This window comes from Loxodonta africana, chromosome 14 (assembly GCF_030014295.1).
Source record: "Loxodonta africana isolate mLoxAfr1 chromosome 14, mLoxAfr1.hap2, whole genome shotgun sequence".
NCBI lineage: Eukaryota > Metazoa > Chordata > Mammalia > Proboscidea > Elephantidae > Loxodonta > Loxodonta africana.
In genome coordinates this window covers 91,339,167-91,350,053 of record NC_087355.1, presented here as the reverse complement: position 1 = coordinate 91,350,053, position 10,887 = coordinate 91,339,167, and positions in this window count along the sequence as shown.

Below are 10,887 nucleotides of genomic sequence, written 5' to 3'. Positions count from 1 at the left end.
TAAACTTGGAAGAGGATTCTTCCCTAGTTAAGCCTACAGATGAAACTGCAGCCCCAGCCAACAACATGACTACAGCCTGAGCCACGACGGGAAGGACCCAGTTTAACTTGTGGCCAGTAAGTTTGTGGTAATTTGTTATGCAGCATTGTTGTTGTCATTATTAGGTGCTGTCAAGTCGGTTCCGACTCATAGCGACCCTATGCACAACAGAACGAAACACTGCCCAGCCCTGCGCCATCCTTACAGTCCTTGTTATCCTTGAGCTCATTGTTGCAGCCACTGTGCCAATCCACCTCGTTGAGGGTCTTCCTCTTTTCCGCTGACCCTGTACTCTGCCAAGCATGATGTCCTTCTCCAGGGACTGATCCCTTCCAACATGTCCAAAGTATGTAAGACGCAGTCTCGCCATCCTTGCCTCTAAGGAGCATTCTGGCTGCACTTCTTCCAAGACAAATTTCTTCATTCTTTTGGCAGTCCATGGGGTATTCAATATTCTTCCCTGAAACAATTCAAAGGTGTCAGCTCTTCTTCGGTCTTCCTTATTCACTGTCCAGCTTTCACATGCATATGATACGATTGAAAATACCATGGCTTGGGTCAGGCACACCTTAGTCTTCAGGGTGACATCTTTGCTCTTCAACACTTTGAAGAGGTCCTTTGCAGCAGATTTACCCAATGCAATGCGTCTTTTCATTTCTGGACTGCTGCTTCCATGGCTGTTGATTGTGGATCCAAGTAAAATGAAATCCTTGACAACTTCAGTCTTTTCTCCGTTTATCATGATGTTGCTCATTGGTCCAGTTGTGAGGATTTTTGTTTTCTTTATGTTGAGGTGCAATCCACACTGAAGGCTGTGGTCTTTGATCTTCATTAGTAAGTGCTTCAAGTCCTCTTCACTTTCAGCAAGCAAGGTTGTGTCATCTGCATAACGTAGGTTGTTAATGAGTCTTTCTCCAATCCTGATGCCCCGTTCTTCTTCATATAGTCCAGCTTCTCGGATTATTTGTTCAGCATACAGATTAAATAGGTATGGTGAAAGAATACGACCCTGACGCACACCTTTCCTGACTTTAAACCAATCAGTATCCCCTTGCTCTGTCCAAACAACTGCCTCTTGATCTACGTAAATGTTTCTCATGAGCACAATTAAGTGTTCCGGAATTCCCATTTTTCTCAGGGTTATCCATAGTTTGTTATGATCCACACAGTCGAATGCCTTTACACAGTCAATAAAACACAGGTAAACATCCTTCTGGTATTCTCTGCTTTCAGCCAGGACCCATCTGACATCAGCAATGATATCCCTGGTTCCATGTCCTCTTCTGAAACCGGCCTGAATTTCTGGCAGTTCCCTGTCGATATACTGCTGCAGCCGTTTTTGAATGATCTTCAGCAAAATTTTGCTTGTGTGTGATATTGATGGTATTGTTCTATAATTTCCACATTCAGTTGGATCACCTTTCTTGGGAATAGGCATAAATATGGATCTCTTCCAGTCAGTTGGCCAGAAAGCTGTCTTCCATATTTCTTGGCACAGATGAGTGAGCACCTCCAGTGCTGCATCTATTTGTTGAAACATCTCAATTGATAGTCCATCATTTCCTGGAACCTTGTTTTTCGCCAATGCCTTCAGAGCAGCTTGGACTTCTTCCTTCGATACCATCAGTTCCTGATCATATGCCACCTCTTGAAATGGTTGAACATTGACTAATTCTTTTTGGTATAATGACTCTGTGTATTCCTTCCATCTTCTTTTGATGCTTCCTGCGTCGTTTAATATTTTCCCCATGGAATCCTTCACTGTTGCAACTCAAGGATTGAATTTTTTCTTCAGTTTCTTCAGCTTGAGAAACGCCGAGCATGTTCTTCCCTTTTGGTTTTCCATCTCCAGCTCTTTGCACATGCCATTATAATACTTTTCTTTGTCTTCTCAAGAGGCCCTTTGGAATCTTCTGTTCAGTTCTTTTACTTCATCAATTCTTTCTTTTGCTCTAGCTGCTTGACGCTCAAGAGCAAGTTTCAGAGTCTCCTCTGACGTCCATCTGGGTCTTTTCTTTCTTTCCTGTCTTTTCAATGACCTCTTGCTTTCTTCATGGATGATGTCTTTGATGTCATTCCACAACTCGTCTGGTCTGCGGTCACTAGTGTTCAATGTGTCAAAGGTATTCTTCAGATGGTCTCTAAATTCAGGTGGGATATACTCAAGGTCATATTTTGGCTCTCGTGGACTTGCTCTGATTTTCTTCAGTTTCAGCTTGAACTTGCATATGAGCAATTGATGGTCTGTTCCACAGTCGGCCCCTGGCGTTGTTCTGACTGATGATATTGAACTTTTCCATCGTCCCTTTCCACAAATGTAGTCAATTTGATTTCTGTGTGTTCCATCTGGCGAGGTCCATGTGCATAGATGCTGTTTATGTTGGTGAAAGAAGGTATTTGCAATGAAGAAGTTGTTGGTCTTGCAAAATTCTATCATTCGATCTCTGGCATTGTTTCTATCCCCAAGGCCATATTTTCCAACTACTGATGCTTCTTCTTTGTTTCCAACTTTTGCATTCCAATGCAGTATTAGAAAATACAAATTTACACTTGCTACTAGTAGGAAAAATTGGATACTAAAATTTTTTTCCTAGATAAACTCATGTTCATTTACTTTCCCCTTTATTTTTTTTAATTGTACTTTAGATGAAGGTTTACAGAGCAAATTAGTTTCTCATTAAACAATTAATACACATATTGTTTTGTGACATTGGTCGCCGACCCCACAACATGTCAACACTCTCCCCTTCTCAACCTTGGGTTCCCCATTACCAGATTTCCTGTCCCCTCCTGCCTTCTCATCCTTCCCCCTGGGCAGGTATGCCCACTTAGTCTCGTTTTGTTTTATGGGCCTGTCGAATCATTGGCTGAAGGGTGAACCTTAGGAGTGACTTCAGTACTGAGTTAAAATGGTGTTTGGGGGCCATATTCTTGTGGTTTTTCCACTCCCTGTCAGACCAGTAAGTCTGGTCTTTTTTTGTGTGTGTGAGTTAGAATTTTGTTCTATGCTTTTCTCCATCTCTGTCTGGGGCCCTCTAGTGTGACCCCCGTTAGAGCAGTCAGTAATGGTAGTCAGGCACCAGCTAGTTGTGCTGGACTCAATCTGGTAGAGGCTGTGGTAGTTGCGGTCTATTAGTCCTGCATAATAAAAATTTTTAATGCTTCAGAAGATGGCAAAAAAAAAAAAAAAGTGAGTAGAAAGGAACACCAAGTAGGTAGAAAAGTAAATAGCAAATACTAATAAGGAATACTAAAACCCAAATGTGTCACAGATTATATTAAATGTAAATAGACAAAGATTTTCAAGTAAAAGACAAAGATTACCAGGCTGGATTGAAAAAGCTTTATGTTGCTTAAAATCAACGCATCTGAAGTATAAAGATACAGAAACATTAACAATAAAAGGACAAAATATATATTATGCAGCAATTAATTACAAGAAAGTTGGCTGTGCTATTTTAATATCAGATGGACTAAATTTAAGGTAATAAATATTACTAGAGCTAAAGAAAAAAATATTTCAGAATGACAAGGGATCAGTCTGGAAAGGCACAGTGGTGATGGTTCCACAACGTGATGAATGGGATGAACGTCGCTGAATTGTACGTATAAAAATGTTGAAATGTCAAATGTTACATTACATATATTTTTACCATGATAAAAAATGGCAATGATCAATTTACTGGTATCGCATAACATTGCAACAGCTCACCAGTATTATAAAACTGGATGCATCAAATAATAAGGTTGTGCCAACTCACTAGCTCTAGCTAATGGTTCAGAGAGAACCAGAAATGTGGGAGAGAGCAAGGCTGAAGAATGGTGACGAGGAGGTTAAAAGATGCTCTGTCAGTGCACTTCTCAGAGCAGACCCAGAGTGTGAAGGTATTGGTGTCCCGTGTGAGCGCAGGCAAAGTGGCCCCACTGCAAAGATGGGTCTCAATAAGCAAACGGACACAGTGACTTGCTCCATGGGCTCATGTACGACATGGCCATGGTGACAGGGTGCTGTCTATGCATGTCCCAGCCCGTGAGCCAGCCACCTGGAGGGCAGTTTTATTTGACACCTTCCATTGTGAAGGGGCTGAAACAGATGTTCCTACTGTGCTAGTGTGTTCTTTCCTGCCCTTCTACCAGCACCACCACCTATGTAGACCCACTAACTGCTTATACAGTTCATGTGCCCTACACAGCACTGTCTCTGGGCTAGAAACTCACATTATAGCAAAAATCAGCAATGAAACAGGACCCAGGGGACACACTGGTCTTGTTTTACTCCACATCGCTCAGAACAGCTGGTCTTAGAGAAGAGCAGAGCGGCCTGCTGAAGCCTGAGGGACTGGTGTCTTATAAGGTTGGGGTGCTGTTGTTGAGTGTGCGTAGCGGCCCACTTCCTGCTACAGAAACCAAGACGGGGGAGGGGTCAGACATGCCCCCCTGCCCTAACAGCAAGAGCATGGGCCCGTGAGGTGAGAGCAGACTGTAAGACTTTTCACCGGGAGTCAGAATCTTGAGAAAGCAACACCAAGACACAGGAGCAGTTAGAGATGGTGGCTGACAGTGAAGGTAGCAGAGGTGACAGACCAGCATCAGTAGTGATCTTCAGTGACCACAGGGGCATCCTACCCAGACATTTTCTGGGGCCTGACCTCGGCTATGTCCTCTCATTTCTGCCCACTTCCCAAGCCCATATCTCCAGCAAGAAGGAACACCTCACATCCCCGGTTGTCTTTCCTATGAATTCCATTTCTGCTTGGTGGTTGTTAGTTGGCTCTGACTCACGGCGACCACGCGCAGAGCAGAAGGCAACGTCGCCCGGTCTCACTGGTTTGTTTTCATCCACTGCTGTGGCTATTCTGTCAATCAACCTCACTGGGGTTCTCCCTCCTTCTCACTGACCCTGTACTTTACCAGGCACATGTCCTTTGAGTCCGTTTCTACTGTGTGCAATCATGAACCCACATTAATACACTGAACATATATAATTTTTATGAAAACAATAAAGTCACTACTTTCCAAACCTTCTGTGGTCCACCCCCTCCTCGGGGCAAAGGTCAGGTCCTTTATCCTGGCACTTGAGGGGGTGGCACATACAAAAACGGCTGGCGGGCACTAGGAGTTTATCCCAAGGTAGGACAAAATCACTGGTTTTTAGCACGGAGGCCTCAGGATTGAACTTTAATCTGCCATGCAAGGCTCTGCCTACTCTGTGGAGAACAGACCAGGAGAAGAAAACGGAGGACGGGAGGCCAGTTTACAGCCCAGTCATCAGCCAGGTGAGAGGATGGAGTGGAATAGGGTGGAGGACAGGAGGCCAGTTTACAGCCCAGTCATCAGCCAGGTGAGAAGATGGAGCGGAATAGGGTGGAAACAAGAGAGATGGAAAGAAGCAGAGAACACGATTAGCTGTCTTTGAGGGTGGAGAAAGGGACCAGCACTAGGATGACCAGGGCTTGGGGTCAGTGAGGAGCAGTCACTGAGGGATGGGGCCCAGGAGAAGAAGGGGGTATTTTCATTTTGGGTGCATTGGGGAGTCTGAGGTTGCTGGAACACCCAGTAGGAGAATCAGTCGGCAGCTGAATGTGTGGTTTGGAGCGCCAGAGAAAGGTTTGGCCTAAAGATACAGATGTGAGAATTCAGTACAAGAAACCTCAATCTAAGCTTCGGGTGGAGTGAGAAGACAGGGCTGGGGACAGAAGCCGAAGGCAGGAGGAACCCAGGAAGGAGGCCGAGGACCGCCAGCCAGGAGGGAGGAGGAACTGCAGGTGGGCTGTAGCCCGACAGTCAGTCTGATGCGGCGCTGGGCCTAAGGCCGCCTGCGAGGGAGCCCTGGGCGATTGGCTCCCTTCCCTGCCACAAGAGGGGGCCACACGCACGGCAAGGAGCACACGGTGGACCGCGGCCCAACCAAGAGGGTGAGAAGCGTGAACGGGAGGGGCTCCCCAGGTAGCTGCGCTGCAGGGGTGGACAGAAGTGGGGAGCAGGGCCCTCGAGCCCAGGGCTGTCCCCAAACCAGCCCTCACGCAGGATGCGCGGAGGAGGGGCGGTGAGCCAGGAGGGGCTGAGGTCGCCCTGCCCATCCGCCTCCACGAGGGACACGCCCGCGGCGCAGGGGAGCGGTCTGCTCACACGCGCAGGTGCGCACACTCACAAGCGTGCGCGCCACACACACACACTCACACGCGCGCGCGCGCACATACACACACAGCGTGTCCGGGCCCCCGTCCCCGCCCCGGAAGAACAGATTGGGACCCGGGGGGCTCTCACCTCTGGGGACGTTGGGGCCCACGGGGGGCGCGGACTCCCTTGTGTGCTCGCCTGTCTTCCCGGGTGGTCGGTGGTCCTCTCCTGGCTTCCCTGAGGGAGGGGATGTGCTCAGTCAGTGCGGGTCGGAGGCTTTTATGGGGCACTGGGAGAACTGCTGCGTCCTGGGCATTAATGAGCCTCCTATGGGGCACCACGGGAGACCTTTAACAAGAAGGGTGGAGCGTCCTTCAACAGCAAACACCACCGTCTCTGAGGACCCGGCAGTCCCCGCCCCTCCTGCCTGCCGGCCCCACCCAGCACCCTAACATCTTGCCCACCCGGCTTCCCTCACCCAGGCTCTTTGGTCTGTGCGTCTCCCCATTTCTTCCCTCCCACCCCTTGCCCAGGCTGTCCATCCATCTTCTCAGGCCTCTGGAGTCAAGGACCAGTGGAGAGGAGTGCAGGGGGTGGGGTGCTGGGTAGGGCTGGGCCAAGCAAACCAGTCTGGCCAGTGTGGTAGAGTTGTGCCTGGGTCCTGGGTCCTGGGCGTGGGGGTGAGTCAGCCAGCCCTGGGCTGGGGAAACGCTGGGGCAGAGGCTGGCTGGAGCCTCACCTCCCACAGGTATCCAGCCAACACCACCATCTCGGCTGGCCTTGTGCCACTCCCCCCCCACCCGTCAGTCCCTGGGGACCCAGACAGGGCCCATGTTTTAGTAGGCAGGGAGCCGGACCCCAACCCAGCCCAGTGCCCACAACTGCGGCAGCATCCCAAGCTCCCTCCCAGGGCCCAGGGGCAGGCAGGTCTCTCCCTTTCTGCCCATTTTCAGGCCACGAAAGCCAAGCAGCCATTCCAAGCCCAGTGCCCCACCCCAGCCCACATGCAGCCTGCCCCACTGGCACCTCAGCAGACCCCAGCCCTGCTGGCTTCTCTGAGGGTGCTGGCTAGCCCGGTCTGCATTGGGACCCGAGCAGGGAACTGTAGGGTTCTAGGTATGGGCTGGGACTGGGGTCTCCTGTGGCTGTGAGGGTCTGGGTACAGAGTCACTGAGGCGGTAGCTCCCGGCCTGGGGGCCTGGAGTTTGAGTTTCCCGCGAGCAGGGTGGGGCAGAGGCAGGCACCCGCCCAGGCAGGTGCAGACAAGCCTGCACCCCGCCGTAGGTCCGGCTGGGAGAGCCACAGAGAGCCGCCTCCAGTTTCTCTCAGACTCCCTCCCAGTCTGGCCAGTGGGGCCTGTGGCCTGTAAATGCCACCGCCCTGTCAGCACGTTAGTCAGCCTGCACGGCGGGAGCACCGCACCTGGAGTCCTATAAACCCTCGCGTGGCCCAGCCTGCTGAGTAGGGCCCCACCAGGGCCAAAGGCAGAGTTGAGCCAGTGCCGCGGCACCGCCAGGCAAGGCAGGGGCAGCACTGCCACAGCCTCCGTGATGCCCTCGGAGGCAGCTGACCACAGCCAGGCACTCCGATGAGCCAGGCCCTGGGGAGCAGACACTTGCTGGCAGAGGCAGCTGGAGAGGGCTATGTCTGGGAAACGAGGTCGATCTCGAAAAGCCCGGGCCAGGAGGGCAGGCAGGGCTCTGCAGAAAGCTGGGCAGCCGGGTCCTGAGGCTCAGCCCCCGCCCCCTGCCTCAGGGGGCCCCAGGGAGGTGGCGGGGGTGGGCCCCGCGGGGCATGTGACCAGCAGCCAGCCGGCTTCCCAGGGCCACCCCAGAAAGGCCAGGCCAGAGCTGCCACAGGAAGCCACCAGACCAGTGCAGGCGGCTGCCCCTGGGTCTGAGCTGGCGCTAGTCCCTGCTGTGGACATGGAGGGCTGCGGGGAGGGGGGCCCCATGCTGGGCCTGGGTCCAGAGCTGCTGAGGCTCCACGAGGTGCAGCTGTGCCTGGCCCGGGAGCAGCTGCTGCTGGAGGACCGGAGGCGGCAGATCCAGCTGCAGATGCAGCTGTGGCAGGAGGAGCAGCTGTGGCAGGAGGAGCAGCTGTGGCAGGAGGAGCAGCTGTGGCTGCAGCACCTGCAGGAGGAGCAGGCCTGGGTGCACGTGGAGGGGCTGGAGCTGGCCCTGGCCCTGGAGCAGCTCCGGAGTGAGGGCGTGGAGGAGCTGCAGACCCAAGGCCAGGTAAGGCCTGTGGGGGGCACAGGGCAGTGTGGGGTGCCAGACAGTGTGTGGGGTGCAGTGGCCACACAGGCACCTGGGGATGCCTGCAGAGAACCAGGAAGCGAAGAGCCCAGCGCACTGCACACTACGGCCTGGCCATCGCACAACGGTCAGCACGCCCATTTTCCCTTTGTCAAAGCACACTGGTGCCCACCACCTGGAGTGCTGCAAAGATGGCACCAGAAAGCTCACTGAGGGCTGACGTGCTGATTCACAGAGTACACCGCGGGAGCGCACTTGTTCTGGGGCATTGAGGCAGCTGCCTAGGATGTGGCTGGATGGACAGAGGTAGCAGGTGGCAGAACAGGGAACACGCCCCCCAAGGCTCTTGGCCAGTTCCTGTTTATGGGAACGTGTGTGCGCGGTGGCCTGAGATCATGGAGGCAGCACGCAGTGCCTGTGCCCATTTTCCTCATTCCAGGAGGGCTGCCGGTCTCAGAGGCAGCTGGGGCTCTTTGGGGAAGAAAAGCACAGCCACTCCTTCCGGCTGGGCCCTGTGAATCCAGGAGCCTTCTGGACCAGCAGGGAGGCTGCGTCTAGGGGACACGGGGAGGGGTGGTCTCTGCAGCCAAGTCCACACCCCGTTAGCAGACACAGGCCCCAGTGCAGCCCTGCGCTCTGGAGGGCCCAGAGCCACAGCCTGGAAGGCACCCACAGCTTAGCGAAGAACTCAGATGGGTATCACGACAGCGTAAATGCAACTTAGAGAAGGGGGGTGCTAACTGGTGGGGGTGGGCAGGAGGAGTGACGGGGAAGCATGGAGGAGGTCCCTCTCCTGACCCACAGCAAGGCTGAGCTCCAGGACCAGCTGCCACTGTTCAGCCGGAAGAGACTATGGAGAGGTTGGCCTAAGGGAGGAGTGTCAAGCCGGGAAAAGCACAGCACGGCCCAGGTAGAGCAGAGGCTCAGAGTGGCCCATGCACTTACCTGAGAACCGTGTTTCAGAACACGGACTTGGCCCACACTGGCCCCTTCTGTCCCCTCTTGCTCCCTCCCATCTCCATGTGTTCTAAAGCTGTGCTCCTTGGAACCCTGATCTCTGGCCCCCACCCAGCCACCAGGGGTACAAGACTCAGGGCCAAAGTCCGGAACAGACATCTGACCTCTAAACCTCCATCTCTTACACCTGAGCCCAAGCCAGGGCGCTCTGGGAGGCCACTCTCAGGGGAAGGGCCTTCTCAGAGGAGGTGTCCTGGGTGGCTTCAGAGAGGGTCTTCCAGGGTCAGTGTTTGAACGGGGGTCCCTGGAGGCCGGAGGGTGCACTCACCAGCAGGGGGTCTTGGCTTGGCCGTGGGGCCTGACTTCTGCCCCTTCCCTGATGTAGATCTGGTCTCCCTCTTCTTACTGCTCATCCTCCTGAGGGTAGGTAGGAAAAGGCCCATGGAGGGGGTGCTTAGAGTGGCAGAGGGCCAGGCAGCAGAGCAGCCCCTACACACACTGGCATGGGGTCTATAGGGTCTGTGTGCCTAGCTGCAGCCCACCTGCCCCTCATCCTTACTCGCCTACCCTCTACCTGGCTCCCCGATCCTCCCCAGGGTCTGGCTCTGGTACCTGTCTCCCTGCCCCACACTGGGCTCCCAGCTGGACAGGCAGCATCCCAGGGCACACATTGGAGCACAGCCCCCTCTGATGAAGTCTTTACCACCTTCCCACCCAGTAGCCACTGACGCCCCATGCTGTCTTGTCCTGGCCTTGGTATATGTGGCTGTTGGGGCCTGGAGGGAACATTCCTCCCCAGTGCAGCCAGCTCACCCCACAGATCACTTCCCCAGGGAGGCGTCTCTGGTCCCCCAGGCTCGCTGAGGTCTTCCCCAGAGCCCCTCACACCCCCACTGCAGCATGATGGCCTGGACACTGGTTTGACCCCATACCTGTGTTCTCAGCACCGAGCTGGCACTGTTCGGTGTCACCGAGGGGGTGAGGAAGGAACTAGTGTCGCTAAGACCCTGAACACAGAGAAAATTCGATCACCACAGCCAGAGAGGGAAGGAGATGGGATGTGACTCAAGACTGGCAGAAAGGAGGTTCAAGAGATATCTGGGACAGGCAGGGTGACCAGGGAAGGAGCAGGGTGCTGGGGGGACAGGCAGGGTGACCAGGGAAGGAGCAGGGTGCTGGGGGGGTAACCAGGGAAGGAGCAGGGTGCTGGGGGGCAGGGGAGGGTGACCAGGGAAGGAGCAGGACGCTGGGGGGTGGGGATGTGACCAGGGAAGGAGCAGGGTGCTGGGGGGCAGGGGAGGGTGACCAGGGAAGGAGCAGGGTGCCGGGAGGGGGGCAGGAGCCAGGCTGATTGGACTGATGGTTCAGGCAGGGCAGGGACAAAGGAGGCTGAGGAGCCTTCAGGGAGGGTCTGAGAGGGAACTGGGGTTCTGAGAAGGGATCTGAAGTGCTTGTAGGTACTGGGGGTGCTGGGGACCGAAAGGCAGCCGAGCCTTCCCTGCGCAAGGTGGAA